An 11,527-nucleotide genomic window follows, 5' to 3' on the forward strand; every position below is an offset into this window, starting at 1 on the left:
CACCCACCGCCAATTGTTGGGTTACTCTTTTACCAACGAATAGTGGGATTGGGCGTCACATTATAACGCCCCCACGGCTGAAACCGCCAGCACGTTTAGTATGACGGAGATTCGAACCCACGACCCTCAGATTACGAGTCGAACGCCTTAACCCACCTGACAATGCTAGGCCGCCTACATATTTAATGCTACACATCCCACAAGGGCGCACGCACTCAGCTTCCTACCCTTATTTGATTTTTCTACAATTTTTCATGACGTCTGACAAGATTAACATCGGCGTTTGGATTTTGTTCGATAAATGGGATATTCCAAACACATTTGGGTATTACTACCACATACATTATCTGTTATGACAATAAGTTGACAACCTGGACCGCTACAACAAATGCGATATTTAATTCATTGTTGTTTTATGGTGCTGATTTAATGGGTTATTAGCAATTACTGTAAAGTTTGTTCATATTTATAGGTAGAAATGACTAAGGATATTATTGTCATTTGTGCAATATTTCTGAAGTTCACATAATATCAATAACTTGGTGTTAAAAACAAAATGTGAAATCAATCTTTATTGCTAAATATAATGTGGACAGTTTTAATACTAATTAACGTTTTCATGGGTTAGTACAATAGTTGTACAGAAGGTCTAATAGAAGCTATAAACTTATCTGATTTCGTGCAGAGCAGTCGCTTTCATCGGCAAAAGCTTCTGTGATGATTTACGATGACCTGAATAAACGATGGATTCACAGTGGTTCATCGAGTGGTCTTTCTAAAGTCAATATCTACAATCATGTTGCCAATAATGCATTCAGGGTGGTGGGAAGAAAACTACAAGACCATGAAGTATGTATACATTTATACGAGTTGATATTTTCAAAATAATTTTTTAGTTTTCTTTTATGTTTCTTAATGTTTGATCTCATTTCTGACCCAGGAGAAAACAGGCTTATTGAGTATATGTGTTTGTTTGTTTGTTTTGGGAATTTCGCACAAAGCTACTCGAGGGCTATCTGTGCTAGCCGTCCCTAATTTAGCAGTGTAAGACTAGAGGGAAGGCAGCTAGTCATCACCACCCACCGTCAACTCTTGGGCTACTCTTTACCAACGAATAGTGGGATTGACCGTCACATTATACACCCCCACGGCTGGGAGGGCGAGCATGTTTAGCGCGACGCGGGCCCGAACCCGCGACCCTCGGATTGCGAGTCGCGCGCCTTACGCGCTAGGCCAGAGCATATGTGTGAGGACGTTATTTTAATCTTTGGAAGACCCTCGACCTGAGCCGTGTATGGTAACTCTAAATGTAGAATGTACGTTGGACCTTGTCCTTTTTATATAATCTCGTGCGCATTACTGATATATCCAACATAACATATGTCATAGTACTTACTTCAAAGGATTAAATTTGATATTTTGAATGTGGAAAAGACATATCTACAGTCAATTTGATTTGTTATCAAACATTTAGGTTCATTGGTTTCTGATGGCTTGCCAGATTTTGAAACTATTTTAAAACTCCATCACAAAACATTTTTCGAGATTCTGCATTTTGTTACAAATGGTGTAAGTAAGTTTTGGACATTTACATATTCCACTGAAGTTTCTTTTTGAGCATTTTTCTAGGTAATTAATAATATTATCTGAATAGATTATTTATTAAAATCTCCACCGAGAGTATTTGGTTATGTGGATGGCAGTCTGAAAACCAAGTTGTGTTAATTAGAAAATTGTATGGATGTGAAACATTTCTTTATTAAATTGTCCTGATAGAATTTAAATTAACCTATGATTAGTACTATTATTGTATTAAACAAATGTTGATAACTATTTCAGTACAGTTTAAACTAATTAAATTTGCTGTTTTGAAAACGTATATTTTCAGTTTTTGTTTCAATGTGCTATACTGCTGCTAATTTATTCAATGTAAAATGAGTGTATTTTATCATGCTTATTTGAAATGGTAATAAACTGGACATAAGTTCTGTGGTACTAATTATGTTAGGTATGGTATATAACCCATGGTATTGGCAACATTTTAAAACTACAATAGATTTCAGTGACAGTTATTATTGTGTTATGTACATATTGTGTCTCTGTCTCTCCTGTATATGTGTGTGTGTGTGTGTGGATTGCAAATATAAGTATGTATGTATTGTTACAAGATATATTTTTTAAAGCTCTAAGTTTAGAATAAGGGACTTTGAGAAATAACGAACACAAAGATGAGATTACAAATACAAGTGGACAATGAAACAACAACGAGATGGAATGTTTATTTTTTTAACCAATAGAATGAATCATTCTGCATGTTAACATTTTTGGATCTGTGTTACATATTGAGTTGATTTTTACATTGGGATGGTGTAGATAGCATGAAGACCTACAACAACTTATAAAGTGTAAAAACCTATAAAGAAATTTTAAAGAAGAAATAAAACTGATTTGTTGTTGTTACATAGACTGGGAATGGAATTATTTTTACCATATAATTAAAAGTTATCTTTGTTTTTCTTCTGTAAATATTTACATTTCTTTTAACCCTTGTTCTTCACATATAGGTGTTTTGGTGCACTCTGAATATTAGGTGCTTTTTATCAAATTTGTTATAAAAACTGTTTTGCTGAAGCCACACAGAGAATACAGTTGAAGTTTAAATTATATTAAAGGTCAGAATAGGGAAACACAAAGTATTATAAACATTGCAGCTGAACATGTTTCTGTAACGGGCCATATGTGTGACTGTTAGAATAAGTGAATTGTAGATACAGGTACAGGACAGAATTGTATCAGCATGTTATTGTTAGAAGGATGAGGTATAACAATTGCAGGTCCAACTTTTGTCAATGGAGGTACCAGTTACACTTCCTTGGACTCTAGGTGATAAGTCTGAGAGCTTATAACACTAAAAACTGGGTTTTGATATTTGTAGTTGACTTTGTGCTTAACTACAAATGAATATTCACTCCATTGCTCAAGTGTATAAACCGTCATTGACGTTAATAGAAAAGTTTGTACGTGACAATATTTAAATTTAAGTATTGGAGTGACTGCCATACTTTATCAGACCCTAGAGAATGACTTCTGGTGGCACTTAAAATGTTATCATTGGTGCAGTATGGAAAAGATGCAGATATAAATATATATATGTCAGGTTATCAACTGTACAATATTGAAAATATGCAGGTATAAATATATATCTGTTAAGTTGTTATCAACTGTACAATTCTAAAAGGGTTGAAGTACAACAAGGCTACAGCAACTTTCCATCAGTGGCGAGACAACCGACAAATTTATGGTTTGAACTTCAGTAGTAAGGAGGAAGCAGACAATTTCTCTCTGACAATGCAGAGAGCACTGGAAAAACTAACTCAAAATAATGGTATTTTTGTCTTATAAACTCCAACTACAAGGTGTAGATGCAATGCATTTAAAATTATTTGAGTGTCGGGTTTTGAGAAAATCATGTATAAAAATATTTACTGTCATATCATTAAGGTAATTCATCACATTAACAGATCTTAATACTTTTAATTTTTTGTCATGATTGTCACTACTAATTAAAGAGCACTGTTAGTTTTAATTATTATATGTGTGTATTAGAGTGTCATAACTGTATACATATTACCTCAGTATCAACTAAGAATCATAATAAAATTAATCATAAACTTTCTTTATCATTTAATATTTGAAGCACCATGAACAACAAATAATTCACATTTCCTCCTAATGTAAAGATTCATGCTTGTGTGAACAACGTGATGTTATCTTTACCACTGATATTGAATTCTGTACAGTTATCTACTATCATAATGCCAGATTCTCTTGACCGTTTCACATAAGCAGTAACATGCAAAAAGCTAAAGTAAGTAATGTACTGATATATGCTTGTCACTTTCAGTCTATATCAACATCTGTGTTGTTTTCTAACTTGCTAGGTGAAGAAATCACTCCTACAGTCTGTTAGAGCTTCAGAGAAGGCAACATAATGTTTTTCTCCACTTTCTAGGGGCTAGTAAACCACTGTAGAAACCGTGCATACTGGACTCCTTCTACAGATAAAACTGAAAGTTCTTTTTAACTTGGTAAGGTAGCCTTACAGCTGTCAAATGTATGAAGTTTCTTTACAGGGTTTGAACCTCACGTCGCAACGTAAAATTCGCTTAACAGCACGAGCACAACAAAAAAAACCCTTTCTTTAGATGTACTGATTCACCGAGATTCAAAGAGACTGACTCAAACCAATATGTACCTCAATATAAACCATTCTCAGATCACACAAATTAATCATAAGTTCTTGAACTTATAGTGTAATCTTTGTCTCTCGTCAGAAATAATGCAATAAAAAACTCTTTCATACCAATTCTAATAACCATCCAACCGGTCTGAAATAATTTACAACCAAAAAATTTGAAACTTAAGTTTTCATAAGCACGACACTTCGAAATAATTAAGTAAAGATTTAGATTCATTCAAAGACACCATAATTGAAATAATAACGTGAAATTATTGGTAGAATAATGTGATGATGGAAACTCGGCCAAAGTTTAGTACAGTGCTTAACCCTTTTAGTACTGAATAATAACTTTTAATGTTTGGCACGGCGCTGAATATGCATGTTTGATACTTCAACTAATTACGGTATCAGTACTAAAAGCATGATATCTCGTCAATAACTCAACAAAAGCCCCTGAAATGTTCAGTGATTGTACCCAATACTAAATATGTTAAATTCAATATATAAGAATAACGGGAATAAATGAAGGTCGCCTGCCACTCTGAGCCTTCAAGTCGACTGTGGTCGTGGAGCGCTCAACTGAACCTCAGCAAGGTGTTCACATAAGTCTTCAGAAACCACTGATGTGTCTCTTAGATAATATAATGGTTGTCATGACATTAAAGGTGGTATTTTGTATTTCAGTGACAAAACCTCTTCCACCATCCCCTGTACCAAATCATCAGTTCCAGCAACAACAGTCTGGTTATCAACAGATGGGGGACTCCATTCCTGATGACCATAAGTTTGGGTGAATTAAGTCATCTTCATTCATTGTAAGTAAAGCATTACATTGAAAGAAATGTTAAACTTACATTTCATGATAATTTAAACAAGCTTGTGATTAAGAATGTCGTTCAAGTATACATTAACATCACTAACACGCTCCGATTTGTGGGATTTGTTTCCGTTAGAATTCCTCTGGCTACTAAGTGGCTGCTTTGAAAACAAAAGTAAATTTTATAGAGGATATATCATTATTTTAATCAGTTGAGTGACACAGTGTAGAGTTCACCTTTAAAATTGGAAGCACAAGTTGGTGTGGTGAAGCCATTCAGTGATGTTGAGTTAGTTATGTTTCTAACAGAAGTGTTACCTGATTCATATATTGAGTAGTGTTTTGAGTGTTCAGAACAAATACAAGTACTTTGGAATATTCTAGTGAGTGTTGCAGTCAGTGCAGAGGGAAAATGGTATTATTAATTTAGCTTTGTATTAAATTTTTTATTTTATTTTATATAATGATGGTTCTGCTACAATTATTGTTATGGTACAAAAAATACATTTATAAAGTTTTACTAGAACATTTAAATAATTTTTTGTATTTATTTTAAATATTATACAATATTATACAAACTGTAAGGTGTTCATTCTTAGTATAAATATCAGTTTTATCAGACTGATTCAGTTAACACTTTAGATCTTTAGTAAAAATAGTTTATTAAAAACATTTAACTTTATATGTAGAACAGGTTTGTAATGTTTACATAAAGCGTACCAAAGTTTGTGAGAGTACGTTTTAAATAGTTTTTATGATGATTGGTTAAACAGTAAGCTATTAATTTCTTATGTTCACTTGTTTGCCCGAAATTAAGCACTATGCTATGCAACAGGCTATCATTTGCTCTGCCGACCACTAGTATCGAAACACGTTTCCTAGCGGTGGGAGTCCGCAGACATGCCGTTGTGCCACTCGGGGACGCATTCAGTTATAGCTAAATGGTTATGTTAAAGATCTTTTGCTAGAAATAGAAAGAACTGTTATATGTTATCATTCACTTAATACATACAGTAGGTAAGATTTTCTATGACCATTTAAACTATAATGACTTATGAAGTTAAATACGGTAATAAGTTTCTTTTTAAGGATGAATAAATGGTTGTTATAAAAATGTTAAAGTCAGGAAATACAAAATGTATGTTAAATATAGAAGTGAGAACAGTAACCACCACATTAAATGTGCTAGTAACACTATTCAGTTCTAGAGACAGCACAAATGTATGCTAAATATAGAAGTGAGAACAGTAAGCACTACATTAAATGTGCTAGTAACACTATTCAGATCTAGAAACAGAACAAATGTATGTTAAATATAGAAGTGAGAACAGTAAGCACTACATTAAATGTGCTAGTAACACTATTCAGGTCTAGAAACAGAACAAATGTATGCTAAATATAAAAGTGAGAACAATAAGCACTACATTTAATGTGCAGTGGAATGTACTTGTAAATAATGTGAAAGTGAGGTTAAACATAATAGCGAGTTTAAAGATAATTGTTCACTAAGTATTTCAATCTAAGTAAAATTGTAATAGTAGTCATGTTAAACATTTGGTGCGAAAAGATTTCTCGAAGTAATTTCAAAATGGTAAGAACAATGAAAAGCATTTAAGAGTATTTTATGATGTATCTAACTTTGCGATTTTGTCATTAGAACTGAATATTAGATAATGACAATGAGATGAAACACTTTTTGCCTGATATTTTAACTACGAGCTAATTAAGATTATGAAATCCATTAATTAAGTAATGATAACGAGAAAGCAAGTTTAAACATTTACTGTGTGACGAACTTGTGATATATAAATTATACGAATAACGTTGAGGTAAAGAATTAGCAATGTGTTAAGTATTATAATTAAGTGTATAACAGTAACCCTGAGGTTCACTTTCAAATGAAAAGAGACATTTTCAGGGTGGCAATTTGAAATAATTATAATGTGATTTAATTAAGGTGAAATATTTGTTGGATTATTCAGTTTCACAAAATTTTATATTGACAAAAATGAGATAAATATTTTGAATTAACTTGGCAACAACTAAACACACCGATATACCAATGAATTGAATCAGTTTTTGATAATTTCATTATAAATAGCTGTTTATAACTGTAGAGTGATATGCTTACTATATGATGGAAAGAGAAATTGAAAAACAACTTATATTGGAACATTTAATTGGTAAAATATTTACTGTGAGATAATCTCGCTGAAAGGAAAATTATAATGATAACATTTTGAAAAGGTTTACTGCAGTGTCTCATGAGTTTATTATAATTAAATGTTTAAGGATAAAAAGGAAACATTTGTTGTGCAGTGAGTTCATTAGATATAATTTTAAAATAAACTATTAAGGTAAACATTTACTTTGAAACGATTTCAGTATTGGTAAATATATAATGAAAACATCACTGTGAAACATCTTCTATGCTGTGAATAGTATCAGTTATGGTAGAAATCGGTATTATGTTAATATATTTACAGTGCCACCAATTCACTGGACGCAGAGTGAACAAGCTATCAATAAGGTGAAATATTTACCATACGATAAGTTTAATATAGGTAGCTATGACAAGAAAGAAAACTAAAATAGTGACTTAGGAAAGGGTTTGTTATAATTGGTTGTAAAATATTCATTTTTCACACTGAAAATAATTCACTTCAATGTTTTCAAAAAGGAAATGCTTCACTTCAAATTAATATTGATAAGTATTGTATAATGATAACAATGAATAACATTTACTGTGATACGAGATTATCAGTGATCTTGTAATGATAAACATAGAATCAATTACTTCTCAGTAAGTTCACTAAAAGTGGTGTTATAATTGTATCGGTGAGAGAAAACGTTTACTTAGGATGTGTTCATGAGTTAAAATCCGGAAATAATAATAAGTTATGAATTTACTGTAGGTGAAGCTGTAATTTATAAGAATAGGATAAAATATTTTGTGTGTGAACAATTCACAATATTGAATCATGACGATAAGTGATTATTGTGCAATGACGTAATTATAAACGAACTTTTAATGATGAAATTAGAGTGAAATGTTAAGTGCGCTACAATTTACGATAAATAGCCACGGGATAAAAAGCTGAAGAATTTTCCGTACAATAAAAATATTTTAAGTAAGTGTATTATTATATAAATAAGATTCACTTTTTGACCACTTACCTTAAAGGAAGATTGTGGTAGTAATGATATAAAACATTTACAATTGAATAAATAATGTTATGTTCAAGTTAAGATATAATATGTGGTGTTTGGTAATTAATTTACTGTATGATGAGTTATAAATTCATACACATTACCCTTAGTTACCAGAGCGGTATGTTTTTGTAATTAAACACAAATCTACTCAACAGGCTAGCTGTGACAAAAGAAACTTTCTCATTAACCAATCATCACACGCAGTTTGACCTTGCCTATGATCTTTCCATCGGATACTCATCTGGTTGTCATTACTCATTTTATAACAAGCATTACATATTTTGTATGGTTTATGTGTTAATCTTCTGTCAGTCACTCCCATTTTGATTTTACTTGGTTATTCGTCTACTTGCCAGTTATTCTTCCATGTCCTGTTTTGCAAGGCTGATAATCTTGTCAATTGAGAATATGAACATAAACTGCCCACATATTAAGTCTGTCAGTTCTTCAAAACTATGATCACATTTGGCTACGTAAGTTCATCTTGAGAAGTATCGTCAAAAACGTGTCACAAAGTGAAGTATAGTTTCTCCAGTGTTAAGATTGAATTTCTTGCGAGTTCCTTCGTCGGTGAGTTCATTGTGTTTTATTAACATCACATGTAACTTCTCATCGTCCATGGTATTTTCTGACGTCATACCTAGATATATTTAAAGGCCTTTTTACGTGAGAAATGGGCTGACACAGATTGTACAGCCACCTTTATTCCAGTTTCTAATTTGGACGAATATTTCATGTAATTCCAGGAAAGCATCCATATTATCATTCTTCATAAAAGTTGGGCAGGTTGGATTGGTTGGTCCTGTATCCATTTTCATTCGTTGTTCCACCTTTGTTGTGATATGTAGGTGATTTCAAGTTGTGTTCCATTCTTTCCATCCTCTTATTTTCTTTCTTTTCCTACTACTACTTGTTATTCAACAAATCTTCGTAGTTCACCATCTTTAAGTGAAGCTCAAGTTGCTAATCCTTCTCCATCCATTTATCAAAATATGTTTATATGGCATAATTGTAATCTCTACACTATTTCTGCCACGACAACAGTTATGCATCTATAGGTCCACTTCTGCTATTTGTCTTTCACGATCATGTACAACTGTGTAATCCCAGCTGGCTAACGATGGTCATGTTTTACATCGGTCGCGATTTTACACAGTAGGTGTATGTGAACTGTTGGCTACAAATTTCAAGAATAAACTGACAGTACAATCCACTTATTTAAAATAGTGTTCAAAACAATTAAAACGTCTATACAATTGTTTTTACATTTTTGGATCTCAATTGTATCGCAGGCTTTAAATATTTGTTTTCGTTAAATTCCACACAGGCTGGTCAATTTAGTTTAGAACACCATTTGACTAAAAAAAAAATTGATCTGTCATTATAATAGTCAGTGATAACTTCACCTACATTACCATATGGGCTACCACATATATTCAAAGATTTAAATAATTATATTTTGTGAAACATTTCACACAAACGAGTTTGATTACTGTAGAACTCCATTTGAAGAAATTGTTTTTCTATTAATACAATATTTATTTTCTTTCATTATAACAATTGAATAATCTTCACTACATATTAGTTATGGTTAAAGTTAGAAGCACACTAAAATATATTTCGCTAACTTTGTTTTATATCCATTTTCGGTGATTTTCTTCATACAGTAACCAGTTGTTCATATGTCCATGTATAAATTTCTTAGCTGAGCACCTGTATTTTCTTTTTTCTACAAACTATGAGGTAATCTTTAACTATACTTAGTTGGAGCTTCGAAAAACACTCGGAATATTAGAATAAGGTCAATGCACCACAATTGAACTAGACCTCAGATGATTCTCAAGCAGTTACATAAGTAAACCTGCTATTACTGTCTCTCTGCTTGCACAATATAAAACAAGCCAGTTCTTCATTTATGTTTGATTCCTTGTCTCATTTCTTTCCAGTAGTCTTAGGTCTAGTATTTCTTAATCGTCATTAAAGTTATCATTCTTGTGATTCGTTATTTTAAAAAATACACGAGACATATCTAACAGTGCCTCGATAGCTACACCCGCCATGTTTTCTTGACTCTAGAAGTACAATTTGAAGATATTGGCATGTTATATCTGGGTTTTCCCATACACTTTCACCTCATAATCCACTCTGTTGGCTACTTTCTGCACATGAAAAAGTGATTTCCACAGCAGGCATAGTTTATTGTTGTCTGTTGGTATGAGAACCAAGGTCTTCTTTCCGGTCTTGAAACATTGATTTTTGGCGTTTTTTTCATTGAAGTGGTTTTGAGTGTCTTGAGCTTTATACAAACGTGATGAAGGTGGTTCTAAAGTATCATTGCATATGGCTTTTGTGTTAAATATATAATTTGCTTATGAAAAATAAAGACCGTTTTGCATTTGTGTCAGTTGTCAAATTTTTTACACACGTAGAACAAACTTATTTTAAAAAAACCCGTAAATATAGATAATTGTGGTAAGACAAATGAAAGCATAAAAAATCAAATTTCGGCAGCATATTCACTTCAAAAGTAGGAGAGGAAAGGATCAGCTGTGAGGGGAGGAGGAGGCTGATAAAACTAAAGTCTGTTTATAGATGAAATAGTTATTTAAATTAGTATGACTTTTCTCGATCATGTAGTTGTCTAATTATAAAGTGTGTAACAAAATGTTTAATAAAGAATGATTTTGTTTTCTATTTATTCTTTTGTGTGTGTATGGAATTTATTTTAATCTTTCCAGATAGTTCACTTTTCGTTAGAGATTCAAAAGGTAATTATTACTTAGAAAAGAATTTAACACATTGTGATATTTAATTTAACCTGAAAACAGTGTTCAATCAATAAATCAGCTGTTCTAAACGTTTTTTTATTTCTTTATCCCCAAAATATCATAGTATTCACAGAATACTCAAAGTCCACTGAGTTGACTGATTTGTAATAACCGATGGTTGCTTTTACTTTTATACTTTGTCATTATTTTATTCAACTATGCACAATAGAAATGTCCTCTTGTAGGATAGTGGTCTATGGACTTGCAACAACAAAATCCGGAGTTCGATTCTCTGCGGGAGACACAACAGATAAGCCCACTGTAGTTTTACCCTCAAACAAACACGTAACACATAAATAACTTTTGTAATTCGATTTTAAACCTTCATTTGTACAAGTTTAATACTTGATTAGCATTTCTCCTAGAGAACATCATAACATTGCGTTTGGATGTTGAGAAATGGTATAATTAAAATCAAACACGGCTCAA

The 11,527-nt window shown here is 32.2% G+C and overlaps 1 long non-coding RNA gene across 3 annotated transcripts; it reads left to right on the forward strand.

The window, feature by feature from the left end:
• Positions 1-388: 388 nt before the first annotated feature.
• LOC143252021 (uncharacterized) lies at positions 389-10,969 on the forward strand. Of its 3 annotated transcripts, none has more exons than XR_013028785.1 (3): positions 389-849; positions 4,925-5,055; positions 7,544-10,969. It is a non-coding gene; the product is annotated as an uncharacterized LOC143252021 (long non-coding RNA). The 3 variants fall into 3 exon arrangements; XR_013028786.1 differs by lacking the exon at positions 7,544-10,969 and adding an exon at positions 5,875-7,521; XR_013028787.1 differs by lacking the exon at positions 7,544-10,969 and adding an exon at positions 5,893-7,521.
• The last annotated feature ends 558 nt before the right edge of the window (positions 10,970-11,527 follow it).

Source organism: Tachypleus tridentatus, chromosome 6 (assembly GCF_004210375.1).
Source record: "Tachypleus tridentatus isolate NWPU-2018 chromosome 6, ASM421037v1, whole genome shotgun sequence".
In the NCBI taxonomy this organism is placed as follows: Eukaryota; Metazoa; Arthropoda; class Merostomata; order Xiphosura; family Limulidae; genus Tachypleus; species Tachypleus tridentatus.